The 26,798-nt window shown below is 59.7% G+C and overlaps 1 long non-coding RNA gene across 1 annotated transcript; it reads left to right on the forward strand.

The window, feature by feature from the left end:
• The first annotated feature begins 22,622 nt into the window (after window positions 1-22,622).
• Window positions 22,623-25,565, forward strand: LOC142825446 (uncharacterized). Its single transcript, XR_012899840.2, has 3 exons — window positions 22,623-23,025; window positions 24,158-24,421; window positions 25,087-25,565. It is a non-coding gene; the product is annotated as an uncharacterized LOC142825446 (long non-coding RNA).
• Window positions 25,566-26,798: the final 1,233 nt, after the last annotated feature.

Here is a 26,798-nt window from a genome sequence, read left to right on the forward strand (position 1 = left end):
ATGAACACAAGGCCTTAGGTGGATTTGTAAAATAGGTACCCAACACATTTTACTTTTACAGAAAGTCAGTTTGTTTAAAAAAAAAATTCAAACTATGTGGTTTCACAAGATACCTTTCATGGGCAAAGATTTCCTCAGGCTTCCATTGATTTCAATGGAAGATAAGAGCCTAACTTCTTTTGAGCATTCCACCCTTAGAATCTACATTAACACTCCCCCGCGTGCACCCCCCAAATATTACACATACACACTTCTGATCTAGTACACACAATTAAAACAAACATCACACACAAGGTCAGGGGAAGGGTTTGTCCTCCAATTTAACTCTGTGGCAAAAAAAAAGACAAACAGCACTTATTACTCTATTTACATGGGAATTTATCACAATCCATTTCAGAGAGTTGGGCATATGCTAGGTGCTGTTTGGGAAAGGAGTCACACTTGGCAGGAGGACAAGGCTAAGAACAGTTTATACACCACTCCTAGCTAATTAATGAAGCCATGACTGAAAGCTGCTCAAGAAAGAGCTGGAACAGTTCATTAAGTGATCTCCATCATTTGCAAACAAGGCTGCTGCATGACAGTACGATTTCACAGGGCAAGACAGCAACTAAACAGGGTGAGGAGGAATAATACATTGGCAGCAAACTGCTTAACCTTGTCAATAGAGGTACCGTACACACTGTGGAGCTCACTCCTGGTTCTTGTGACAATTTCCTTACTTTGATAAGGTATGGATTTAATCCATTACAAGAACAAAACTGTCTTCAAGCTCTATATGAACAGGACAGCAAAAAATTATTTTTAGTACTTGCAAGAGTTGCATTTGACACTTTTGTACTGAAAGGGAGAGAAATTACCCACCACTGGATAGTCTACCTGTTGCAGTCCACAAAGTGCACCTATGTCCTTCTGGTATGACTAAGAGCTTATCAAAAAGCACTTGGACCCCTTTCCCTATCACTGAGGCTCAATGGCAAATGCATAAGAACCTAAGAATGGCCGTACTGGGTCAGACCAAAGGTCCATCTAGCCCAGTATCCTGTCTGCCAACAGTGGCCAGTGCCAGGTGCCCTAGAGGGAGTGGACCGAAAACCATGATCAAGCGATTTGTCTCCTGCCATCCATCTCCAGCTTCTGACAGACGCCAGGGACACCATTCCTACCCCCTGGCTAATAGCCTTTTATGCACGTAACCTCCATGAAATTATCTAGCTTCTCTTTAAACTCTGTTAAGGTATCTCTACACTACAAAGTTCATTCAAAACAACAGCCGTTATTTCAAATTAACTTTAATAGCGTCTACACATGCAAACCGCTATTTTGAAATTAATTCGAAATAGTGGAGCCCTTATTTCGAATTTGGTAAACCTCATTCCACGAGGAGTAACGCCAAATTCAAAATAGCTATTTCGAATGAAGTGCTGTGTAGACGCTTAATTCGAAATAGGGGGCCTCCAGCCCTTCCCAGGGAGCCCTGGTGGCCACTCTGGGCACAACCAGGAAAACTTACTCTCCTCTCCCCCAGCCCCGGAGCCATTAAAGGGGTAGACCCTGGCCACAGTGCCTGTGCCAGCTCCAAGCCTGCCAGCCCAGAGCCAGCTGTCACTGCCCCTGACCCAGTGGCCCCAAAACATAAGCCAGCAAGCCACTGGCAGCCAGCCCTCCACCACTCCCCAGGAGCAGTCTGCCAGCTCCCAGGAGCCTGACGGGCTGGAGAAGGCGGGCGCCTTCCTGATCCAGGGTGGAGATCATGGACCTTATTCAGGTTTGGGGGGGATGCCCCCAACGTCCAAGATCTCCGCACTAGACAGAGGAACACGGGTGTCTATGGCAGGATAGCTGCCAGCCTGGCCACCAAAGGCCACATGCGAACCCAGGAGCAGGTTTGCAAGACAATCAAGTTGGTCCAGCGAGACCCCCCAACCCTGGGCCCTGAGCTTCCCCTCCCCCTCCCCCTTCTTCCCCTTGCTTCCCCCTTCCAGCTCCCTCCTCCCAGGTTTCCCCCTCCCACCCTCTCTCACCTCCTGTTCCCAGTCTCCCCAGAGGTTCATCTCCCCCCCCCCGGTTTTGTTCAATAAACCCAGTTTCTATTTTTGAACATACTTGTCTTTTGATTGACATCAGGAAGGGGGGCTAGGGAGGGGTAAGTGGAAGGATGTGAGGGAGGAATGGGGTACGAGCCCCCGGTGGGGAGGACCGGGAAGGCTCTGAGGGCTCCTCGGGGTGGATACTCTCCCGTAGGGCCTCCTGGATCCTGACAGCCCCCCGATGGACCCCCCCCGGATGGCAGCCTGCAGCAACGACCCCACAAGACGCACTGGCGTGCCCGGGGCAGCTCTGGCTCCATGTGGCCGAGTGCTGTGATGTGCCGAGTGTGGGCACTCAGGGCACTCCAAGCCAGGACTGCTTTGCTGTCCCTCATCGAGGTAGACAAGCAAGCAGGGAACCCTGAGAACTGTCTGTCCGGGGTGGGGGTAGGGTCCCTTTAAGCACAGAGCTCAGTTAGCCTCAGGCATAAGCCCCACACAGCAAGTCCTAACCTGATGCCCTGCCGGCCAGTCTTAACTTTGGTTCAGGGTCCACTCAGTGTGGACATGCTATTTCGAAATAGTGTGTGTATAGATGCGTTATTTCGAATTAGCTTAATTTGAATTAACTATTTCGTATTAAGTTAATTTGTAATAGTAGTGTAGACATACCATTATAGTTCTAGCCTTCACAGCCTCCTCTGGCAAGGAGTTCCACAGGTTCACTATGAGCTGAGCGAAGAAGAACTTTTGCTTATTAGTTTTAAACCTGCATGAGGGAAGGAAGCTTACACGAAGTGGAAATTTGGACAGACGACTAGGGAGGAGTATAAATATATTGCTCGAGAACGCAAGCAAGTTCTCAGGAAGGCGAAAGCGCAACTGGAATTGCAGCTAGCAAGGGATGTGAAGGGTAACAAGAAAGGTTTCTACAGGCATGTTAGCAATAAGAGGGTGATCAGAGGTAGGGTTGCCAGGTGTCCAGTTCTGAACTGGACAGTCTGGTATTTCAGGGTTCTGTCTGGGGAAAAAAAAAAAATACCGGACACAGAAAACATCCGGTATTTTCTAATTAGGTAAATATTATTATTATTAGGAGTATCAGTACTTAGTTGGGAACTGCCTGGCTGGTAGACACGCTCATTCTGCATGAGCGTGTCTACTAACCAAGCAATGCAATATGCGGGGGGGGGCGGGATGAAATCCCTGGGGCGGGACTCGCTCGTGCTTCGCTGGGACTGTGTGTGGGATGGGCAGCACCCCGGGATCTGCACGCACCCATGTCAGTCCCACTCCCCGCCAGCAAATTCTCTCCCCACGCTCCCCCCCCCCCCGCCCCCCAGCCAGCTCTGCTTCCCCCAACCCCCTCCCAGCCAGCCCCGCTTCCCGTCGGCTGGTCCCCCGTCCCGATCGCCCCTGGCTAGCCCCACTGCCTGTCAGCCGGTCCCCCTCACCTGATCTCCCCCAGCCAACCAGCCCTGCTTCCCGCCAGCTGGTTCTCCCCGCCTCCTCCTCCCCCCGATCTCTCCCAGCCAGCTCCACTCCCCCGACCCCCTCCCAGCCAGACCTGCTTCCCACCGGGAAGTCACCCCCCAATCTCCCCCGGCAAGCCCCACTGCCCCTGACCCCCCCCGCCAGCCCTGCTTCCTGCCAGCCAGTTCTCCCCATCCTCCCGTCCAGCCCTGCTCCCCCCTCCCGGCCGGTCCCCACCCCTGCATCTGAGATAAAGTGTGTCTGGTATTTTTTTTTAAGCCACCTGGTAACCCTAATGGTGGGGGGAGACTCTTACTGGATGAGGGTGGTAACTCTGAGCTGGTAGGGTTAAGGGAGGGGCACTTCCCCCTCGGGTACAGTGGGCAGCTACTACACCCTGTTTAGTCTTTTGGGGAATTAACAGCGGTTTTGGCCTAGAGCCCAGGCCCTTGCTCAGGGCAAAGCAGCAAAAATAAACAGTTCAGAGGCCCAAGCCCCTGATTCAGGGTGGGGCGACCAAACAAACATAAACAAATGGTCTTAACATGAGCACCCAGTTGGATCCCCTTGTTCAGGCGGAGGTCCACTAGATGCAGGCTGCAATTCAGGCACAGCCGAGGGGAGACTGCCACCCAACAGTGTGGTGGTAGGGGGGACGTGGGCCCACCCACTCCACCGTGTCCCAGCCCAGGGCCTTAATAACAGCAGAACTGTCTGCTGCTGGGTCAGCAGGGATCTGCTCCACAACGGGCTGCCCTGGTTCTGACTCGGCCAACAGGCAGTCGGCTTTCCCTGAGCTTGTTCCACACTTCCCCTCGTGCTGTACCTGGGTCCAGGGCCAATCCTCTGTTGCTCTGTAAGCTCAGACTAGGTGAGCAGTCCCTCCAGGTGGTCTGGGAGTTGTGGGCCCAGCAGCCCAGGCCAGACTTCGGCTTCTCCTGGGTCCAGCTCCTCCACTGGGTGCACAGGGAAGGCTTCTGGCTCCTTCAACTGCCAAGAACTCACTGGCCTCTCTGGTTGGCCTTTTATATCCCTGGCCCTGCCTCCTGGTTTCCAGCCAAGTGTGTCACTAGGGCCAGGTGCAGCCCACCAAGGCTCTGGAAGGGTTCCTCCTCCTCTGGCTCAGCAAGCGGCCACTCCTCTGCCCCACTCCACTCCTGAGAAGGAGGAGAGGCAGCAGGGTGCAGGGGCGGCTCTCTTCCTTCTCCCCCCTGGTTCCTGTTCCTGCTCCTGCACCAGCCGGAGCCCTCCCCACCCACCCAGCTGCCTGCTTAGGCCTGCTCCAGCCGCTGTTCCCCACCACCGCCACTGCTACCACCACCACCTGCTGCTGCCTGAGGGGAGAGGGGGGCGCCTGCCAGCTGCCCTCCCTCTCCCCTCCACCGCTCTGGAAGAGGAGGACCACCCCAGCAGCACCCACCACCTGGAGGCCTTCTGCTGCTGTCTGCCTGCCTGCCTGCCCGCCCGCCGCTGCTGCTGCGCCCCGCCGAGGGGGAGAAGAGGAAAACCATCAAGAGCTGTGGAGGGGGTTCGTTTACAGACTGAGCTTTTTTAATCTGCTCCGGGGTGGTGGTGAATTGAACTGTTAAAAGGGGGGCTGGGGGAGAAGCTCGGGGCCCTCCCCCTAGTCCAGCTGCCCCCCCGCCAACACCCCCTCCACCGCCCTTCACCACCTGGACTGTCTCTTCTCCCCCTTGCAGGGTTTGCTGCCCTGCCTTCCACCTGGGACTCTGCCACAGCGGTGGGCGAGGTTGAGCCCCACACAGCGCTCGTGGGCGTGCTCCCTCCCCAACCCCTTGGACTTGGCCCCCCTCCCTCAGCTACATCTGGCTGGGGGGGCACCCTTGCCCCTGGTCACCCACCCTACCCCAGCAGCTTGTGTCCTTCCCCACTGCCTGCCCCTCCCTGCTAGCTTAGTTTGTTTCTTTCCCTCCCTTCCCAAAGACACTTACCCACCACACCTGTTCCTGAGTTTGTCACCAGCCACGCCCCTGCCCCAGCTAGCCCAAGTGCATCTGCCCCACCCCACCCAGCTGTTGGTTTGCCTCCATTTTATTCCCCCCCCCCCCCCCCCCCCCCCCCCCCAGCCGCTAGCCAGCCCTTGAGCACCACCCGGTTTGCCTTGTCCCCCCCCCCCCCCCCCCCCGAGCGCTTGTGTCCCACCCCTCCCCTTTTAGTTAGTCCCCCTGTTCACCACACTCCCCCATTGGTCCCATAGCCCCCCCTCCCTTGTATCCCAGTGCAGCCGGAGGAGCCGGCCCCCGCCCTGTACCCGTTACCTTGCCCCCTGCCTGCCCTGCCGGCACCCTCCTCCTCCGCTTCCAGCCTTGCGGGGAGGAGTGGTTGCTGGCCCCTCGGTTCCCCTGCTCTATCCGCCCTTTTTGGTTCTCTCCCTCCCAGCAACCAGTCGGCGGGAGGGAGTAGTTGCCCCCCTCTTTCCCCTTCTCCCCTTCCCTCCCAATTATACGCCCCCCCCACCCTCCCCTTCCCTTGCGTGCCCCCGCCCCTGTATTAGCGCCCTCCTCCTCTGCTACAGTCTCAGCAGGGAGGTGAGGCTGCTAACTCCCCCCCCCCCCCATATCTTCAGTTGCCCTCCCCAAAACCAGCACCCTCCCTCTCTCCCACCCCCTCCATTTCAGACACCCTCCTCCCTCGCCTGCTGTCTGGTGGGGAGGAGCGGTGAACCCTTGCTCCCCTTCCTGTTATCTGTGCCTCCTTCCTACCCCCCCCCCCTTCCATGATGGAGGCAGTCCCTACCACGGCCCCCTCGCTACCACCAGGCCCAACAACTGCTGCGGCTGACCTCCCGACCCTAGGCCCGAGCTCCGCCGCCGCCACGGCCGCCGCTCCCTCAGACACGGGAGCAACCATCACCTCGGCCGGAAAAAAGGGCGGGGGGAAGAAAAAGGGCAAAAGCCCAGCCCCAAAGGCCAAATCCACCACGGCCAAAGCCGCCCCACCCTCCGCAGCCCCTCCTTCCCCTGCTGTCCCCTCCACCAGCTCTGGGGGTGACACAACCAAGGCCCCCAGAGCGTACGCCCAGGTGGCCGCTGCCGCCCCCCCACGTGCCCCGTCATCAGCCCCGACTGCCGCCTCCAGCTCCATCCCTGGCGGCCGCGGCCCCTTTCCCGCCATGACCAGGAGGCACGGCGTCCGCTGCCTCCTGGTTGCCGCCTCGCCCCACATGGAAACGTACGTGCGGGCATTGGCGAGGGTGGTGGGGGCCTCGGCCGTGGTGGCGGCCTCCAAGATGTACGGCAAGGCGGTGTTCTTCCTTGCCTCGGAGGCCGCCGCCCAGGAGGCGGTGGAGAGGGGCCTGGCGGTGGGAGGCGTGCACGTGCCCCTCGAACCTCTGGAGGACCTGGGCGTACGGGTGGTGCTCACCTCCGTCCCGCCCTTCCTCCCTAATGCCGCCCTGTTACCTTCCCTCTCCACCCTGGGGAAGCCCATCTCGACCATCAGCCCTCTCCCGCTGGGCTGTAAGGACCCCGCCCTCCGCCACGTCCTATCCTTCCGCCGGCAGGTACAGCTGCAGCTGCCGCCGGCGGCGCGTGGCGGGGAGGCGCTCGAGGGGTCCTTCATGGTGCCCTACCAGGGGGCTCTCTACCGAGTCCACTACTCCTCGGGGGAGACCCGGTGCTTCCTCTGCCGGGCAATGGGGCACGTCCGGAGGGACTGTCCCTTGGCCCAGTCGGGGGAGGCGTCCGGGACCTCCGGGGCCCGTGAGGACATTGGCCCCACCACCGCCAGCCCCCCTGGTAGTCTGGCCTCCGCGGCCGCCCCTCCTCCAACTGACGGCCCTGCTTGGGAGCCGGAGGCGCCCCCTCCTACGTGCCCGAGCGGGCAGGCGGGCCCCGCCTCTACACGATCTGTCTCTGCGGGGCCCGAGGAGGAGAGGGTGGCGCGGCTGCCGCAGGGCGAGGGAGAGGGCCCTCCCCGGGTGGAGGTATCCCCTTCCTTCCCACCCTTGCCACAACGCCGTCCCCGAACCCCAAAAGTGCCCCCCGGCCTTGCCCTCGCTGACCGGCCCTCCACTTCCACCTTGGAGGGCTGGACGCTCGTCGGGGGCAAGCGCAAAGCCCGCCGGTTGCGGGCTCAATCTCCCCCCTCCGATGAGGAGGGCGGGAAGGCCCCCCTCCGAAAGATCCCGAGGGGGCCGGCGCTGCCCAGAGCGCCCCCGACGAGCATCAGCGGGAGGCGCCGGCCGAGGAAGCCGCGGCGGCGAGGGGGGACGACGCCGCCCCCCCTGCGGAGCTTCTCCACGAGGAGGCCTCGGGTGGAGCCCCCCCGACCCCGGTTCCAACTGAGCCCCCCTCCGTTCCCGCTGAGGTAATTGTTGCCTCGGCGGCCGGAGGGGAAGGCTCCGGGGCCGAGGGGATGGAGCTTAGCTCCATCTTCGAGGAGATCGAGGCCCTGGGTCTGACCCCGCTCACCCAGGGGGAGGACGACCCTCCGCCAGCGGGCCTCGGTCTGGGCGGCGACTCTATGGCGCCGCCCCCTCCTCTCCCCGATCCCGTGTCCCAGGTGGCTGACCCCGTCCTCGCACTTGGGGCGCCCCTGATACTGCCCACTGGCCCGGCCGACTCGAGCGCCGGAACGGATGCCGCCGAGCCCTCCGGGGCGACGGCTGGCGCCGAGCGGCCGGGTCCCGGGGTTGGGGGTGCCCCCTCTCCAGCTACCGAGGCGGGGCAGTCATCCCCCTTTCCCGTTGGGGGCCCAGCAGAAAATGCCATCCAGGCCGACGCCGTGGCATTAATACCTGCCTCTCCACCTGAGCCCGGCGTCGGCGCGGGCCCCCTTCCTGTTCCCGACCCCCAACTTTCCATTCGGGAGGCGCCGCAGCCCGGTGGGATTGCCACACGGGACCCTTTCCCAGACCCCGTCCAGGATCCCGATTCCCTCCCACGTCCCGATCCTCCCCCTACTCCCGCTTCCGCCCTTTACGAACCCATCTCCAGCCCCGAGTCCTCCCCTGTTCCCGATCCCTTTCCTACCCCGACCTCGGCCCCATTCTCTGTCCCCGACCCACTGTCCGGCCCTGAACCTACCCCTCCCCCCGGCTCTGCCGTGGAGGTAACCCCTCCCTTGCCGTCCCCCCCTTCTTTTCCCATCCTGGTCCCCGTCATGTTGCCCGATCCGTCCCTACCGCCCCCCCAAACATCCGCCAGTGCCACCCCCGCGAGGGCCGTCTCGTTCCCGCTAGCTGCGGGCGGCCCTTCGGGGGTCGTTTTTGTATCCCCGGTCCCCAACCCGTTGGGGGCTGCCTTGTTCCCTCCGCCGCCTCCTTCCCTGCCGGGGTCGGGGGCGGGCAGCGCGGCGCAAGCAGCAACGGCGCCGCGTCGGGGATCGGATCCCTGTTTGCCCGTCTCCGTGGCCCGTGAGCTTCATCCGGGGGCCCGGACGGAGGAGAATCCTGGTTCCCCCTCGGTGCTGAGGGGCGAGCTGCGCCAATTCCTCGCGGATAACCGCGGGGCGAAGGGAAAGGTGCAGCTCGCCCTCCAGCGCTGGGGGGACTTCCACTCCATCCTCCAGGCCACTAGAGCCTTGTTGCAGGAGGGGAGAGGGACCAGTAGGCAGGACGACGCGGCCTACCGTCAGACCCGCAGGTTTCGGGACGCTCTCCTGACCTTCGGGTCGGGGAGCGGTCTGCTGCGGGGCCTGCGTGAGGCCGCCGACTCGCCTGTCCGCGAGGATCTACCCCAGCCCTCACTATGAATTCTACCATCTTTGCAACATTGAATGCCCGGGGCTGTAGGGCGGGTCTCCGCAGGAGCCGGGTGCTCTCCTTCCTTCGGGAGGGGGGGTACTCGGTGGTTTTCCTGCAGGAGACCCACACGACTCCAGCCGTCGAGGCTGGCTGGCGGCTGGAGTGGGGGGACGGGGTGTATTTTAGCCACCTCGGCGCCCACTCGGCCGGGGTGGCCACCCTGTTCTCCCCTGCCCTACGGCCCGAGGTGCTGGGGACCGCCGAGGTTGTCCCGGGCCGCCTGCTGCACGTCCGGGCCCGCGTGGAGGGGCGGACGTTGAACCTGGTCAACGTCTACGCCCCGAACGCGGGCCCGGACCAGGTCACCTTCTATCGGCAGGCGGCCACCTTCCTCGGCACTCTGGATCCTCGCGAGGGCCTGGTCCTGGGCGGGGACTTCAACACCACCCTCGATGACCGGGACCGTGTAGGACTCGCGAACTGCCAGGCCGCGGCGGGCGTCCTCAGGGAGATCGTGGAACATCACTCCCTGGTGGACGTCTGGCGAGACCACCACCCGGACGACAGTACCACCTTCACTTACGTCCGGGTGGGGAAAACACGGTCGAGCCACTCCCGGTTGGATCGCATTTACCTCTCACGATTCCATCTGGCACGAGCCCACTCCTCCAGCATCCGGCCGGCCCCGTTCACGGACCACCATTTGGTGTCCGTGAAGGCCTCTCTGACTTCGGAGAGGCTGGGGCCGGCCTATTGGCATTTTAACAATAGCTTGCTGGAGGACGTGGGCTTCGTGGCGTCCTTCCGGGAGTTCTGGCAGGCCTGGCGGGGGCAGCGGCCCGCCTTTCCCTCGGCGCGGCGATGGTGGGATGTGGGGAAGGTGCGCGCCCGGCTCTTCTGCCGTGACTACTCCCGGGGCGCCAGCCGGCGGAGGGATGCGGCGATAGAGCAGCTGGAGCGGGAGGTCTTGAAGCTTGAGAGGCGCCTGGCGTCCGCCCCCGAGGATCCACTCCTCCGCGAGGCGTGCCGGGAGAAGCGGGAGGAGCTCCGAGCCCTGGAAGATCACAGGGCCCGGGGCGCTTTTGTTCGATCCCGCATCCACCTCCTTCGGGAGATGGATCGCGGCTCCCGCTTCTTCTATGCCCTGGAGAAAAGGAGGGGGGCAAAAAAGCACGTCACCTGCCTCTTGGCGGAGGACGGCACCCCCCTCACGGATCCGGTGGAGATGCGCGGAAGGGCCAGGGCCTTCTACGCCAGTTTGTTCTCCCCGGATCCGACCGAAGCCGACGCCTGCAGGGCGCTCTGGACCGAGCTCCCGACGGTCAGCGCGGGCGACCGAGACCGGCTGGAGCTGCCTCTCACTCTGGCCGAGTTCTCGGAAGCCCTCCGTCTCATGCCCAACAACAAAACCCCGGGCATGGACGGGCTGACCGTGGAGTTCTACCGCGTGTTCTGGGACGTCCTCGGCCCGGACCTCGTCACCGTCTGGGCCGAGTCCCTGGAGAGCGGGGTCCTCCCTCTGTCGTGCAGGCGAGCGGTGCTCGCCTTACTGCCGAAGAAGGGGGACCTCCGCGACCTACGGAATTGGCGTCCCGTCTCGCTCCTCAGCACGGACTACAAGATCGTAGCGAAAACCATCTCGCTGCGACTGCGGTCCGTGCTGGCGGACGTGATCCATCCCGACCAGACCTACACCGTCCCGGGCCGTAGTATATTTGATAACTTGTATTTGGTCCGGGATCTCTTAGAGCTCGGGTGTAGGGACGGCTTGTCGTTCGCCCTCCTGTCCCTGGACCAGGAGAAGGCGTTCGACAGGATGGACCACGGGTATCTCCTGGGCACCCTGCAGGCCTTCGGCTTCGGGCCCCGGTTTGTGGGTTTTCTCCGGGTGCTGTACGCCCTCGCGGAGTGTTTGGTCAGGCTCAACTGGACCCTGACCGAGCCGGTCAGCTTCGGGCGGGGGGTACGTCAGGGGTGTCCGCTGTCGGGCCAGCTGTACGCTCTGGCGATCGAGCCCTTCCTCTGTCTCCTCCGTAGGAGGTTGACGGGGTTGGTGCTTCGGGAGCCGGAGCTGCGGCTGGTCCTGTCGGCGTACGCCGATGACGTGCTCCTCGTGGTCCAGGACCCGGGCGACCTGGCGCGGGTGGAGGCTTGCCAAGCCGTCTACTCGGCAGCCTCCTCCGCCCGGGTCAACTGGGTCAAGAGCTCTGGCCTGGTGGTCGGGGACGGGTGGCGGGCCGGCTCCCTCCCACCCGCGCTTCAGGCCATCAGGTGGAGCGCGGGTCCGCTGCTCTATCTGGGCGTTTATTTATCCGCCACGCATTCCTCTCCGCCGGAAAACTGGCAAGGTTTGGAGGCCAGGGTGGGTGAGCGGCTGCGGAGATGGACGGGACTGCTCCGGTGTCTCTCCCTTCGCGGGAGAGCGCTGGTACTCAATCAGCTGGTCCTGTCCATGCTCTGGCACCGGCTCAACACCCTGCGCCCGGCCCCGGAGGTCCTGGCCAAGCTCCAGAGGGCAGCTTTGGGGTTCTTTTGGCCAGGACTGCACTGGGTCTCTGCAGGGGTCCTGTCCCTCCCCCTGGAGGAGGGGGGTCAGGGCCTGGTCTGCATACGCAGCCAGGTCCGGACCTTCCGCCTCCAGGCCCTGCAGAGACTCCTCTTCAGTGCAGGTAGTCCGGCATGGGGCACCTTGGCGCGCGCTTTCCTCCGCCGCCTCCGAGGGCTCCGATACGACCGGCAGCTCTTTTTTATCCATCCGAGGGGTCTTCCGCGAGACCTCTCAGAGCTGCCGGAATTCTACCAGGACCTCCTCCAGACCTGGAAGCTGTTCTCGGCGACCAGGTCCGTTGTGGCCTCCGAGGGGGCAGACCTCCTCGCGGAGCCCCTGCTCCACAATCCAGCCTTGTGCGTGCAGGTGGCGGAGTCTCCCTCGGTGCGCCGGAGGCTGATCCTGGCAGAAACCACCACGGTCGGAGACCTCCTGGACTACGACAGGGGGGACTGGGTGGATCCCCGAGCGCTCGCTCGGCGCATGGGGCTCTCCACCCCCCGAACCCCTCTGCGCCTACTCCAGGAGGTGAAGGCGGCTTTGCCGCGGCCCGCTCTCGACTTCCTGCAGCGGTCCTTGCGAGAGGGTACACCCCGCCCCTCCCCTCCTGCAAAGCCTCCGTCCCTGATTATTGGGCCCCTGTTCCACGGGCCCCCCCGGCCTCCCCACCCCTGGACCCTCAGCCGGCTGCAAAATCTGCAGCCGGTCTGTTTCCAAGGCAACATCTGTACACGCTCGTGCTCCACACCCTGCATTTCCCCACCCTCGTGTCCCGCCCTGATACCAAATGGCGGGACTATCTAAGACCCGTAGAGGGTGGGGAACCCCGGTGGGCCAGCGTCTATTCCGATCTAATTCCGCGGCCCATCGGGGACATCAGTTGGCGGCTCCTTCACGGAGCCGTGAGCACGGGCGTGTACTTGGCGCGGTTTACCCCCATTCCAGACACCTGCCCCTTCTGCGGCGTGAGGGAGAACCTGGCGCACGCCTACTTCGAATGCGCCAGGTTGCAGCCCCTATTCCGGCTCCTCCAGAACCTCTTATTGAGGTTCTGGCTGCACTTTTCCCCCCACCTATTCATTTACGCACACCCTATCCGTGGCCCCACAAAGTCGCGAGACCTCCTCGTCAACCTCCTCCTGGCTCTAGCTAAGAGCACCATCTACAATACCAGGAGGAGGATGCTAGACGAGGGGGTTCTCTGCAACTGTGGGGCCTATTTCCGCTCCTCCCTTGTGTCACGAATCCGGGCAGAGTTCCTCTGGGCGGCGTCCACTGGCTCCATCGACAGCTTTGAGGAGCAGTGGGCGCTGTCCGGGGTTCTCTGCTCGGTGTCCCCATCCGGCTCCCTTATTTTGAACCTCTAACCCGCACTCCCTGATCCTTTATTCATTCTTTGTCCCAAGCAATTAGTTGGACATGGGTCCAGTGTCCCTCCCATAAGGCTGGGGAGGGGCTTTTAGAAGGTGGGCAGGCTTTGCCCGCCCACCATCCCATGTTTTCAAATAGACCTGTACCCGTTACCTTGACCCCTGTCTGCCCTGCCGGCACCCTCCTCCTCCGCTTCCAGCCTTGCGGGGAGGAGTGGTTGCTGGCCCCTCGGTTCCCCTGTTTCTATCCTGCCCTTTGGTTCCCTCCCTCCCAGCAACTAGTCGGCGGGAGGGAGTGGTTGCCCCCCCCTTCCCCTTCTCCCCTTCCCTCCCAATCATACGCCCCCCCACCCTCCCCTTCCCTTGCGTGCCCCTGCCCCTGTACTAGTGCCCTCCTCCTCTGCTACAGTCTCAGCAGGGAGGTGAGGTTGCTAACCCCCCCCCCTCACATCTTCAGTTGCCCTCCCCAAAACCAGTGCCCTCCCTTTTCCCCACCCTTTCCCTCACGGACACCCTCCTCCCTTGCCTGTTGTCTGGAGGGGAGGAGTGGTTAACCCTTGTCCCCCCCCGTCATCTGTGCCTTCTTCCTCCCCCCTTCCACGATGGAGGAAGTCGCTGCCCCTGGCGTTCCCACACCCCCTTTGGTACCACCGGGCCCAACAACTGCTGCGGCTGACCTCCCGACCCCAGGCCCGAGCTCCGCCGCTGCCACGGCCAACGCTCCCCCAGATTCGGGAGCAGCCACCACCTCGGCCAGGAAAAAGGGCGGGGGGAAGAAAAAGGGCAAAGGCCCAGCCCCGAAGGCCAAATCCACCATGGCAGAAGCTTCCCCGCCCTCCGCAGCCCCTCCTTCCCCTGCTGTCCCCTCCACCAGCTCTGGGGGTGACACAACCAAGGCCCCCAGAGCGTACGCCCAGGTGGCCGCTGCCGCCCCCTCACCTGCCCCGTCATCAGCCCCGACTGCCGTCTCCAGCTCCATCCCTGGTGGCCGGGGCCCCTTTCCCACCATGACCAGGAGGCACGGCGTTCGCTGCCTCCTGGTCGCCGCCTCGCCCCACATGGAAACGTACGTGCGGGCGTTGGCGAGGGTGGTGGGGGCCTCGGCCGTGGTGGCGGCCTCCAAAATGTACGGCAAGGCGGTCTTCTTCCTTGCCTCGGAGGCCGCCGCCCAGGAGGCGGTGGAGAGGGGCCTGGCGGTGGGGGGCGTGCACGTGCCCCTCGAACCGCTGGAGGACCTGGGCGTACGGGTGGTCCTCACCTCCATCCCGCCCTTCCTCCCTAATGCCGCCCTGTTGCCCTCCCTCTCCACTCTGGGGAAACCCCCGCAATAGCGCCCTCCTCCTCTGCCACAGCCTCAGCAGGGAGGAGTGGTTGCTGGCCCCTCGGTTCCCCGTTCATATCCACCACTGGTAGAACCCTCCCTCCCTGCAGTCAGTCGGCGGGAGGGAGTGGTTGCCCCCCCTTTTTCCCCTCCCTCCCCAATTGCGTACCCCCTTCCCTCGTGTGTCCCTCCCCCCACAATAGCACCCTCCTCCTCTGCCACAGCCTCAGCAGGGAGGAGGGGCTGCTAAACCCCCACCCCTTCCTCAGTTGCCCCTCCCTGAAACCTGTACCCTTCCTCTCTCCCCCTCTTCCCATCACTGACGCCCTCCTCTCCTGCCTGTTGTCCGGTGGGGAGGAGCGGTTGATTCCTGCCCCTCCCACCCCCCCTTCTGCCATCTGTGACTCCTTCCTCCCTTCACGATGGAGGAAGCCCCTGCCCCTGTCGGTCCCATGGTGCCCCCATTGCCACCGGGCCCAAAGAACGCTGCGGCCGACCTCCCGACCCCCGGCCCAAGCTCCGCCACTGCCACGGCCGACGCTCCCTCAGGACTGGGAGAAGCGTACACGAGGCGTACAGCTAGTTTGGATTAGAAGCCTAATCTGAACTAGCTAGTCCGTGCCACGTGTAGCCGCGCGGCACGGAGTCCGAACTAGCCGGCATTTAAAAATGGCGCCGGCCGGCTTCATGCAGATGAAGCCCGGGAAATTCAAATCCCAGGCTTCATTTGCAAGTGCGGATGACTACATTACTCCCGCTAGTTCGAACTAGGGGGGTAGTGTAGACATACGCCCCGCGAAAACCAACTGCGCCCCCTGGCCTTGCCCCTGCTGACCAGCCCTCCACCTCCACCTTGGAGGGCTGGACTCTCATTGGGGGAAAGCGCAAAGCCCACCGTACGCGGACTCCATCTCCCCCCTCCGATGGGGAGGGTGGGAAGGCCCCCCTCTGTAAGATCCCAAGGGGGGCCAGCGCTATCGAGATCGCCCCCGGCAAGCGTCAGCAGGAGGCGCCGGCCGAGGAAGCCGTGGCAGCGAGGGGGGATGACGACGACCCCCCCTGCGGAGCCTATCCGCAAGGAGGCCTCGGGTGGAGCTCCCCCGGCCCGGTTTCAATTGCACTCCCCACAGCTACCGCCGAGGTAAGTGTGGCCTCGGCGGCCATCGGGGAAGGCTCCGGGGCTGAGGGGATGGAGTTGAGCTCCGTCTTCGAGGAGATCGAGGCCCTGGGTCTGACCCCGCTTACCCAGGGGGATGACGGCCCTCTGCCAGCGGGCCCCGGTCTGGGCAGTGACTCTGTGGCACCGCCCCCTCCTCTCCTTAACCCTAGCCCTAATCCTGACCCTATCTCCCAGGTGGCCGACCCCGTCCTTACACTCGGGGCGCCCCTACTGTTACCTATTGGCCCGGCCGACTCGGGAGCCGTAGTCAGCCCAGCATGGCTCCCAGAAGTGCGGAAGCTTTGCTGGCCCCATAGGGGGCTGCCACTTCTGGCACCAAGCAGGGCTGTGGGATCTGCTAGGCCCGCACAGGGCTGGAAGCAGTCAGGCTGCAGTAGCCCCTGTCCGTGGTGGTGGGGCTGCTCCAGCCCAACCACAGTGGGCGGGAGGGTGACCCCTCTGCTCACCCCTGTTTAATCAGTTAACCGGTTAAACTTAACATTTAACCAGTTAACTAAACAAACAGGATTTTACATCCCTAAGGGTATGTCTACACTACAAAGTTAGTTCAAACTAATGGACGTTAGTTCGAACTAACTTTGATAGGCGCTACACTAGCGCTCCGTTAGTTCGAACTTAATTGGAACTAACGGAGCGCTTAGTTCGAACTAGGTAAACCTCATTCTACGAGGATTAAGCCTAGTTCGAACTTACTAGTTCGAATTAAGGGCTGTGTAGACCCTTAATTCGAACTAGTGGGAGGCTAGCCCTCCCCAGGTTCCCCCTGGTGGCCTCTCTGGGCACAACCAGGAAAACTCTTCTCCTCTCCCCCAGCCCCGGGCCCTTAAAGGGGTAGACTCTGGCCAGACGGCACTGGAGTCAGACAGCCCTGCCAGCAGTCTCTGCCCCTGAGCCAGTGGCCCCACCATGAGCCAGGTAGCCAGTGGCAGTGAGCCGCCCCCTGCCCAGTCCCCGAGCACCCAGGGGCCAGCCAGGGGCCATAGACGGCGCGCGGCCTCCTGGTCTAGTGCGGAGGTCATGGACCTCATTGAGATTTGGGGGCAGGCCCCCAATCTCCAAGATCTCCGCACTAGGAGGAGGAACGCGGCCGTCTACGGCCGAATAGCAGCTGCCATGGCCAGCAGGGGACACAGGCGCACCCAGGAGCAGGTGCGAATTAAGCTGAAGCAGCTGCGGCAGGGGTACGCCAGGGCCACAAGGGGCAGCGCCGCTGCAGGGGATGACACCTGCCCCTACTTCCCCGCCCTCCACCAACTCTTGGGGGGAGGGGCGGTCCGTGCCAGCCCGGGGGACAGCGAGCCGGGACCAGAGGGCCCTGACCTGGGCGCACCGGAGGGGCCACCGCCAGCTGTTCCAGCAGGGTCGTCCAGGGAGACCGTACCGGGTAAGTAGTTTGAAGTAAGTAGTTCGGGGGGGGAGGTGGGAGGGAGACCAGGGACCGCGTGCGTGGGCCATGCCTTCCACAGATCACGCAAACACCTGTGCACGTGCGAGCACATGCCATGCCACGCTTGGGCAGGTGGCTCCAGCTGCGAGACACCCAGGGGCCATGGCCCAATAGGCACATGCTTGTGCAAAGAGACGTGACATGCTCCCGACCCCGGGGCAGGACCTAGCAGGATGCTTTCCCTTCACATATCCCCTCTACACGGAGGCAGGGGACATCTCCCCTCCCCCCCGCCGCCCCGGCCACACTATACATGGCACAGGGGCATGGGTGCGGTCTTGGGGCAGCTCCCAGTCCCGGGGAGAGCCAGACATCGTGACCATGGCCTCTGTACAAGCACAGAGGCTCTGACGGTGCAGGACATGGTCACCCTCACGTTGCGGGGTGGGGGAGGGGGCTGGGCATCATCCTCTGCGTCCCCAGGGAGAACTGACCCCTTCTCTTCTTTCTCTACAGCTGCACCAGCTGCTCGTGCAGGGCGCACCACCCCGCCCGGGACATGCTCCCGCACCCGCGGCCTGCTCCGGACCGCCAGCACGGAGCAGGAGTACCGGGACCAGCACCTGGGGGCCCTGCGAGCCGTGCACCACACACTGCAGGCCTGGATGCGGGAAGACCTGCAGGTCCGCCACGAGCTGCTGGCTGAGCTCCGAGGGCTGAGCACCAACCTGCAGCTCCTGCTGCAGAGCATGGTGCCCCGTGCTGGTCCTGCGCCTGCTGCCCCCCCAACTGCTGCCCCCCCTCCCACCTCTTCCTCCTCAACCCCCACAACCTCTTCCTCAATGTCCACACCCCCTACCTCAACCTCCGCACCCTCCACCCCATCCCCCTGGGGATGCCGAGGCCCCCTCCCTCGCCGTGCTGGGAGGCGGTTGGCCCGGCGAGACCCCCACCCCTGATCCTTCAGTTTCCCCACCCCCTCCTTTCCCTTGCTTCCCCCTTTCAGCTCCCTCCTCCCAGTTTTCCCCCTCCCCTCTCCCACCCTCTCTCTTCCCCTCTCCCACCTCCTTTTCCCAGTTTCCCCGAGTTTTGTTAAATAAAGAGAGTTTCTAGTTTTGACCACACGTTATCTTTATTTTGTACATCAAGAAGAGGGGCTAGGGAAGGGTAAGTGGAAGGAGGTGAGGGAGGAATGGGGTACGAGCCCCCGATGGGGAGGACTGGGCTGGCTCTGCGGGCTTCTGGGGGTGGAAGCTCTCCTGCAGCCCCCCAATTGTCCCCTCTCCCCAGATGGCAGCCTGCGGCAAGTGCAGCCAGGCTGATGGCCGAGTGGTGTGATGTGCCCAGTGTGGGTACTCCGGGCACTCCAAGCCAGGACTGCTTTGCAAGCGGGGCACCCTGAGAACTGTCTGTCCGGGGTGGGGGTCGGGTCCCTTTAAGCACAGCCCTCGGCTAGCCTGAGACAGCAGCTCCACGCTCTAAGTCCTCCTCTGATGCCCTGCCGGCACTGCTTCCGGCCATCCTTAACCCCGGTTCAGGGTCCACTTAATGTGGACATGCTAGTTCGAATTAGCAAAACGCTAATTCGAACTAGTTTTTTAGTCTGGATCCGTTAGTTCGAATTAGCTTAGTTCGAATTAACTAATTCGAACTAAGTTAGTTCGAATTAACGTTGTAGTGTAGACATACCCTAATACAGTAATGGGCAACCTGCGGCCTATTGGGGTTCTAGGTGTGGCCCGCAAGACATTTTGTTACTGTTGCCCATGTGCAGGGTTGCCAGATTCTGCTGTCTTCCATCCACATAGTTTTTTCCTACCAATATTGCTAAAGTGATACACATTTAAAGCAAGGGCATGTGAAGTGCATGCTGATTGCACCCAGCACTGACGGTGAGAGCCATGTGCTCCCTCTACATCCTAAGCACTGCTGCGGTTCAATCGGCAACCCGCCCCCCCCCCCCCAATTCTAGGTAGGCAAGTGCAGTTAGCAAAACTACCCTATCCCAGGAGACCGACTTAGTTACAACCATCTTGAGGCCCACTGAAATGAAGGAGGGCCACTCATGCAGCCCACTCACTAGCCTAATATCAACAGAAGAGGGGAGTCTCTTGGAGGAGCCTTTGACAGAGAATTTCTTTCCAAACAGGTATAAGGCCAATGGAATCATTTCCTTGCACAGTTTTTAATATGGTTGTTTAATACTAATATTGTGTTACTGCTAATAGTGCTGGTTTATTTCTCATTTGATCATTTCAGTTGCTACTTCAGATCAAGACATCACTTCCATCAGAAAGAAGAACTCAAACCCAGAAGCACAATTAAGCATGTCTCCTATTACTAGATCTGGGACAGCTATCTGCAGAACCAAGTTAACAAGCAAAAACTAAACAGAGTAACTCTGAAATATGTTATCCCCAAATTAATACTTGAGGATTGAAAAAAGCAACTATGCATAATAAGGACATGTGTATTTTGAACTATTAAGCTAAGTTGCAATTATTGCATTTTTATAGCAGTATTTTGCTTTCCTCCATATCATAATACTCACATGCACACAATTCTCCAAGCCCACTTAATAAGGCCAGACCAACCATATACCCAGGAAAGATTAATGACAGTGCTGCCATTACATCTGTGATGGATAGGGGTGCTGTCCTTTTCTAAACATTCCAGCATTCATTAACTAAAGGGTTAAACGCAGGTAGCTAGAAAGAGTTGGCAGGGAGCCAGGAGAATCAATGAGAAGAAAGTATTGAGATTTGAATTGAAAGGGGCACTTGCCTGCTGTTTTAATTTGTGTGTGAGTTTAAACCAGGAGCTGGGGGGGAAAAGATGAATTAAACTAGGCTGGAATGCCATGCCTAAAAAAGAAATACCTGGGCATAGAAAGGGACTGGACCTTGAAGTACGGATATGAGAGTAGATAAGGAATATTTATTTAGATGCAACCAGGTTATTTTCTTTGGTTAAACTCCTCTGTGCTGAGTCTATGTGACCCGCCCCATACATTTTAACTTTAAAGCTGTAACCCAGGGATACAATTCTCTGTGTTTTAATCTGTTCTTTTCTCAGTTGCTCTGTAACACCTAGCAACCAAGTATGCTTTACCAAGTATAGCTTTTTGTTTTGTTAATAAAATCCCCCTTTTTAAGGCGATGATTTGATTCTTGTGTCCTAGAAGGTAACAGGAGGTCTGTGTGTGCCTGCCTAAGACAGAGAGGTCAGCTACCAGAAATTGCAGTTCATTTTCTTTTTTCCAAGCTCTCTTGTAAAAGATCTTGGGGGTACCCCTCTGGAAGAACTCCAAGTGCTTCTTCCTGGGTTCAAGAGGAAGGGGATTTTCACTTCGTGGTGGTGGTGGAAGTCTATCTGTGACTGTGATAGGGTATGCATACCCTGCACTGTAGCAGGAGGGATTAAGACCCTGTAGGCAGAGGAAGTCCCACCCCTTCACCCAGACTGGGCATGCTCCAACTACTGAGGCAGTATAAAAGACAGCAGAGCAGCTCAATCTGGGCTGGCCAGAAAAGGACAAGAACCTCCAGCCAGAGTGCCTGAGCTGTAGCAACCAATAACTCAGACAGTAGGAACCGGAGCCCCAGGAAATGGATGTGATGTAACCCCTGCAGAGTTCCAGGGAGAAGCTGCTGCCAGGGAACCGGGAGATCCAGCTGATATGTGGGACAAGGAGCCAGCAGAAGCAATAGGAAGCAACCCAGGGAGGGTGCAGGAGTGGCCTCTCCCACCCAGGTATTCTCAGTGGCTACATCTACACTGCAGGCTCCTTGCACAAGAACAGCCGTTCTTGCGCAAAAACTTGCGGAGTGTCTACACTGCACATGCATTCTTGTGCAAGTAAATTTACAGTACAGTGTCAGAAGAGAGGGCTTCTTGTGCAAGAGTTATTCCTCTCCCCACGAGGAATAAGCCCTCTTGTGCAAGAGGGCAGTGTGGATGGGAAACAGGGGTTTCTTGTGCAAGAAACCCCTATAGCTAAAATGGCCATCAGAGCTTTCTTGCGCGAGAGAGTGTCCACACTGCCATGGATGCTCTTGCTCAAAAGCACATCTTCCCTATGCAAAAGCATAGGGAAATAATAACAACCCAGGAAACTACAGGCCAGTTAGTTTAACTTCTGTGCCAGGGGAGATAATGGAGCAAGTAATTAAGGAAATCATCTGCAAACACTTGGAAGGTGGCAAGGTGATAGGGAACAGCCAGCATGGATTTGTAAAGAACAAATCATGTCAAACCAATCTGATAGCTTTCTTTGATAGGATAACAAGTCTTGTGGATAAGGGAGAAGCGGTGGATGTGGTATACCTAGACTGTAGTAAGGCGTTTGATACGGCGAGGAACAATCCATATCACACATACAGAATGGGAAGTGACTGTCTAGGAAGGAGAACGGCAGAAAGGGATCTAGGGGTTATAGTGGACCACAAGCTGAATATGAGTCAGCAGTGTGATGCTGTTGCAAAGAAAGCAAACATGATTGTGGGATGTATTAACAGGTGTGTTGTGAGCAAGACACGAGAAGTCATTCTTCCGCTCTACTCTGCGCTGGTTAGACCTCAGTTGGAGTATTGTGTTCAGTTCTGGGCACCGCATTTCAAGAAAGATGTGGAGAAATTGGAGAGGGTCCAGAGAAGAGCAACAAGAATGACTAAAGGTCTAGAGAACATGACCTATGAGGGAAGGCTGAAAGAATTGGGTTTGTTTAGTTTAGAAAAGAGAAGATTGTGGGGGGACATGAGAGCCGTTTTCAGGTATCTAAAAGGGTGTCATAAGGAGGAGGGAGAAAACTTGTTCATCTTGGCCTCTGAGGATAGAACAAGAAGCAAGGGGCTTAAACTGCAGCAAGGGAGGTTTAGGTTGGACATTAGGAAAAAGTTCCTAACTGTCAGGGTGGTCAAACACTGGAATAAATTGCCCAGGGAGGTTGTGGAATCCCCATCTCTGGAGATATTTAAGAGTAGGTTAGATAAATGTCTATCAGGGATGGTCTAGACAGTACTGTCCCATGAGGGCAGGGGACTGGACTCGATGCCCTCTCGAGGTCCCTTCCAGTTCTAGTATTCTATGATCTCTTGCACAAAAGCACATGGTCGTGTGGATGCGCTCTTGTGGAAGACCTTTTGCACAAGAACTCTTGCGCAAGAAGCCTGCAGTGTAGACGTAGCCAGTGTGTTTCAGCTGGATTCCCTACCGAGGGAGTAACAGACCGTTCTGCTGCTCACAGGGCCCTGGGTTGGGACCCGGTGGAGCAGGAAGGGCCCGGGTCCTCCTACCAGGGTGTCTGCCCCAACCCTGCTGACTCTGGCCCTTAGGCCACATTGCCCTGAACCAGGGGCTGTATAAAGACTCTGGCTATTAGGCCATGCTGCCCTAAGCCAAGGACTGGCTAGAGGCTCTGGCTGGTAGGGCACACTGCCCTGAGCTAGGGGTCACTAATGGACTTTGTTACCCTGAGATAGGGGCTATTAAGTGGCTTTTGGCCAGTGTGCTATACTGCCCTGTGTGCAGGGCTGCTTATGGACTCTGGGTCACTGTAACAGGGCAGCTGCCCTGTACTGGCCCCTTAAGAGCCAAACCCCAGCCTAGAGCAGGCCCGGGGGAGTTCAGCCCAGCTGGGCGGTGTTGGCCAATTAAGGCCCAGCTGGGGGCTATAAAAGGGCAGGGCTGCTTCAGCCAAGGCAGTGTGAGCCTGGCTGCCGAGGGAGCAGGACGCTCTCTGGGGCTAGGGCAGGGCTAGAGAGTTAGGCTGGGCCAGGGGTCTCGGACAGCCAACTGGCCAGCCTGCTAGGCCTGCGGACAGGCCTGCTGGAGAGACACCAAACTCCCGGAAGGGGGGCTCAGCGAGTGACTTGGGCACTGCCGGAGGGCAGTGTGGCGAAGAGAGCAACGCGACTAGAAGATTCCAGAGGGGAAATGCCACGTGAGCGGAGGCCTGTGCGGGCGGAATGGACTGATTCCGGGGACAGATGATGGACCCCTGCTACGGTGGTGAGTGACCCCCTCACAGTCACACTGAGACAAGGAAAGATTTGTGGGCTGTAGAGACAGCGAGCTACCTTGTAGCCAAGCAGGTGGCGTCCCACTCTGGAATATACTCACACCTGTGACAGGAAGTGCATACACTGCCACAGTGACCTTGTGGAGCTTTTTAAAGCAGAAGCCTATAGAGGCACAGTATTTAAGGTCTCTGGCAGGCCCCCACCTTCTTCACTCAGGGTGCCAGAGTGGGGAACAGCATCACCTGCTCATTTTTTAAATTTTTAGTTTCAGAACACTTGCTACATTGTAAAGTAGCCAAATCAAACATTTTATCCCTGAAATTATTCCATTCCTGCTACAGAAAGGGTTATGTGGCAAAGTGACATTTCCCCTAAAGTTTGTTATAGTTCCTGCTCTTCACTGGGAAACTCACTCTGTCCACACTACAGAGTTTTGTGGCAAAACAGCTGTTTTTCCGCAAAAACTCATGGAGCGTCCACAACTCGTGTGATTTTGCGCAAGAGAATCGAAAGAACAGAGGGGTTTTTGTGCAATTGGTATTCCTCTTTCTACGAGGAAGAAGCCTTTTTGCGAAAGTTCTTTTGCAAAAGGACGTGTGTGGACGGGGAAGAGGGTTTTTTTGCGCAAGAAATGGCCTCCAAGAAAAAGCACACATGCTGTGGTGGATGCTCCATAAAACTCATCACACCTCTATAATTCCTGTCTCCTCGCCCCTCTTAAAGCCTTGTGGCAGGAAGCTGGCCAGAGAGCAGCACCCTGACCGCATGGCTCTCCCTGCCACAGGCCTCATCAGCATGTCTGAACCTCAAGCCCCCCAAAATGCCTCTGGCCCTAGCAGGGAGTAGCCCCAGGGTTCCCGGGACCCACCCAGGAGGAGCAAGAGGCAGGCACCCTCCTGGTCAGGCCCAGAGATTGTCCCTCCTGGAGCTGTGGGGCCAGGAGGAGACATTGCAGGATCCCCGGGCCAAGAGGAGGAACGTGGACATTTATGGCTGGATGGGGCAGTCCCTGGTGGAGCTCGGACACCCACCCCAGACCTTGGAACAGATCTGGAGCAAGGTCAAGGAGCTCTGTCAGGGATATGTCTGTGCCACCGAGCGCGGCTCACACTGCAGGGCAGGACCCCGCACCTGCCCCTACTTCCAGGAGCTGCATAACATCCTGGGGGATGGGGAAATGCCCTCCCCATCCACGCTCGTCAGCTCCAGGCTGGCAACCCCCATCATCACCCAGCCGGAGGAGGAGGAGGAGCAGGAGGGTGAGAGCCAACTGGCCGTGGTGGAGGAGGAGCAGCAGAGGGGCACTATGACCCTGTCTCTGGAGCCGGTGCCTGTCAGCCAGGACATCTCCCAGGCCTCCTTGGACACCTGGGAGGGATCCTCAGGTGAGTGGTCTCATTTTGTTACTCACACAGAGGGTGGGTGCACAGGGGGTGAGTGTTGCTCCAACTGGAAATCGTGCTGTGGTCTGCACACGTGCAACCTTGTGCAGCATTAGTGTGTAGCACGTGGATGCAGTAGGCAGCCCCTGAGCATGCCTGGGATCCTGCTGGCAGGCTCAGAGGTCACACACTTACTGCCCTGGCTGGAAGCAGTCTAGCCACAAGGGTGTAGGCCCAACCCCACACGCACACCGAGGAGTGCTGCACACAGTATGCAGCTATGCCTGCATGTGCAACACAGCAGCTATGCCCGTAGACAGTGCTGCGAGCTGCCCCATGTGTGCGGGCCCCCAGGGAGCCCCAGGCTGCTCCCGGCTCCTCTGCCGCCCCTGAGGGAATCCCACTGTGGCTGGACACTTCCCTTGGCTGCCTGTCTGTGGGCTGGGTGTGGGGGGAGGATGGGGGACGGGCAGCATGGTCCTCTGGGCACTTTGGGGCTCCTGTGAGGCTGGGCCTGCTGTGAAGGCCGCACATGGCCTTGCTGCCAGGACATCCCCCTCCTCTGGCCCACAGACTGTTGGTTGGTTGCTGCTCAGAGGAGGGCATGGCCTCAGGGACAGTGTCTGCAGGGATGACTGACCACCTCTCCCTCTGTGTGTTCTCCACAGCTGGACCAGCCGGGAGTGAAGGGCCAGCCAGTCCACTGCAGCCACCTGCCAGAGCCTGGGGGACATGAAGGTGTGCCGGGGTCCAGGAGTAGCTGATGTGGTGGCACATCACTGTCCTGGAGGGCATGAAGCGGACCCTGGCGCACAAGGTCTACGTGGATCTCGAGTGACAGGAATGTGCCTGGGGCCAGTTCCTCGAATGGTGTGACTGCATGTGTGCCATCATATCCAGCATGGTGGCACACCCGCCTCATGCTGCTGCTCCTGGATTCCACCCTCCTGTCCCCCCTGCTATGCCCATTTGCCTGCCACCCCTGCTATGCCTCTGGTCCCTCCCCAGGTGATGCCCATGCCCCCCGTCCCTGACCCCACCCCATCCTGGCCACCGCCCTGTGCTCCCCACACCCACTGGACCACAACCCCGATGAGGCCCCTGAGGTGGCACATGGAGCTGCCCCCCTCGCAGTTATGAGTCCCCCTCTCACTTAGGAACCCCTCCCCCACCCACCTTTTTTTGATGTAATATAAATAGACATTATTTATTGTTGAAAACCATAGAGGTGTGTTTATTGGGAAGTCAGGGAAGGGAAGGGTTGTGGTGGTGAAGGGATCTGGCCACAAGGCAGAAGCCACTTGGGAGGAAGCCCTGGGGAGAGTTACTGGGGTGCTTGAGAGAAACTCTCACTCAGGGCCTCCCGGATGTGCACACCGGCCTGGCAGATGGCAGCTGTCTGCAGCTGCTCCAATGCTTGCCACTTACGGTCGGCACTGCCTCTGTCCCCCGGAGGAAGGTCTCCCCCTTCCTCTCCACAATGCTGTGGAGAACACAACATGCGGTGACCACCTCGGGGATGTTGTGCTGCCCAACGTTGAGGTGGGTCAGCAGGCACCAGAAGCACGCCTTGAGGCGGCCAAAGGCACACTCGGCCCGGCCTGGTTCAGGCAGGCATTAAATCGGTCCCTGCTGGGGTCCAGGTGGCCAGTGTAGGGCTTCATCAGCCACGGCATGAGGAGGTAGGCTGCGTCCCCCATGATGCACAGTGGTATCTGCATGTCCCCAACTGCAAAGTCCTGGCAGGGGAAGAATGTGCCAGCCTCCAGCTTGCGGTACAGGCTGGAGTTTCTAGAGATGCAGATGTCGTGTGCCCTGCCCGACCACCCCACAAAAATGTCCGTGAAGTGTCCACAGTGGTCGACCAGGGCCTGCAGCACCATCGAAAAGTAGCCCTTGTGATTTATGAACTGGACCGCTTGGATTGGGATGTAGGTCCCATCTATGGCTCCCCCGCAGTTTGGGAAGCCCAGGCCAGCAAACTAGGCCACTGTTGCATTCAAGTCTCCCAGATGGATGACCCTCTGCAGCAGGATGGAGTTGATGGCCCTCAACCCCTGCAGAAGGACACAAAGAAACACAGAGAATGAGAGAGAGGGGGTGCCAGAGCCCTTGGGGGGTGCCTGACCCCTCCCATTCCCTCTATCCCCAAACACCCCAGGAGCCACCCCTAGGAGGCTGCCCCCCCCCCTCAGCAGCAGGGCTGGGTGAGGGTGGGATGGCACAACCCCCTGGGGGCTTCCCCCCACTCCTCACCCCCTGTTTCCCGAAGGTCCCCCTTATGCAGGACTCTTCCCCCGTCCCGTGCAGGGACTGCAGCCCCAGAGTGTCTTACCTGCATGAGGAGGGTCCCCGACGGTGGACTTCCCCACGCCGAACT

The sequence above is a fragment of the Pelodiscus sinensis genome, chromosome W, assembly GCF_052426305.1.
Source record: "Pelodiscus sinensis isolate ZL-2025 chromosome W, ASM5242630v1, whole genome shotgun sequence".
NCBI lineage: Eukaryota > Metazoa > Chordata > Testudines > Trionychidae > Pelodiscus > Pelodiscus sinensis.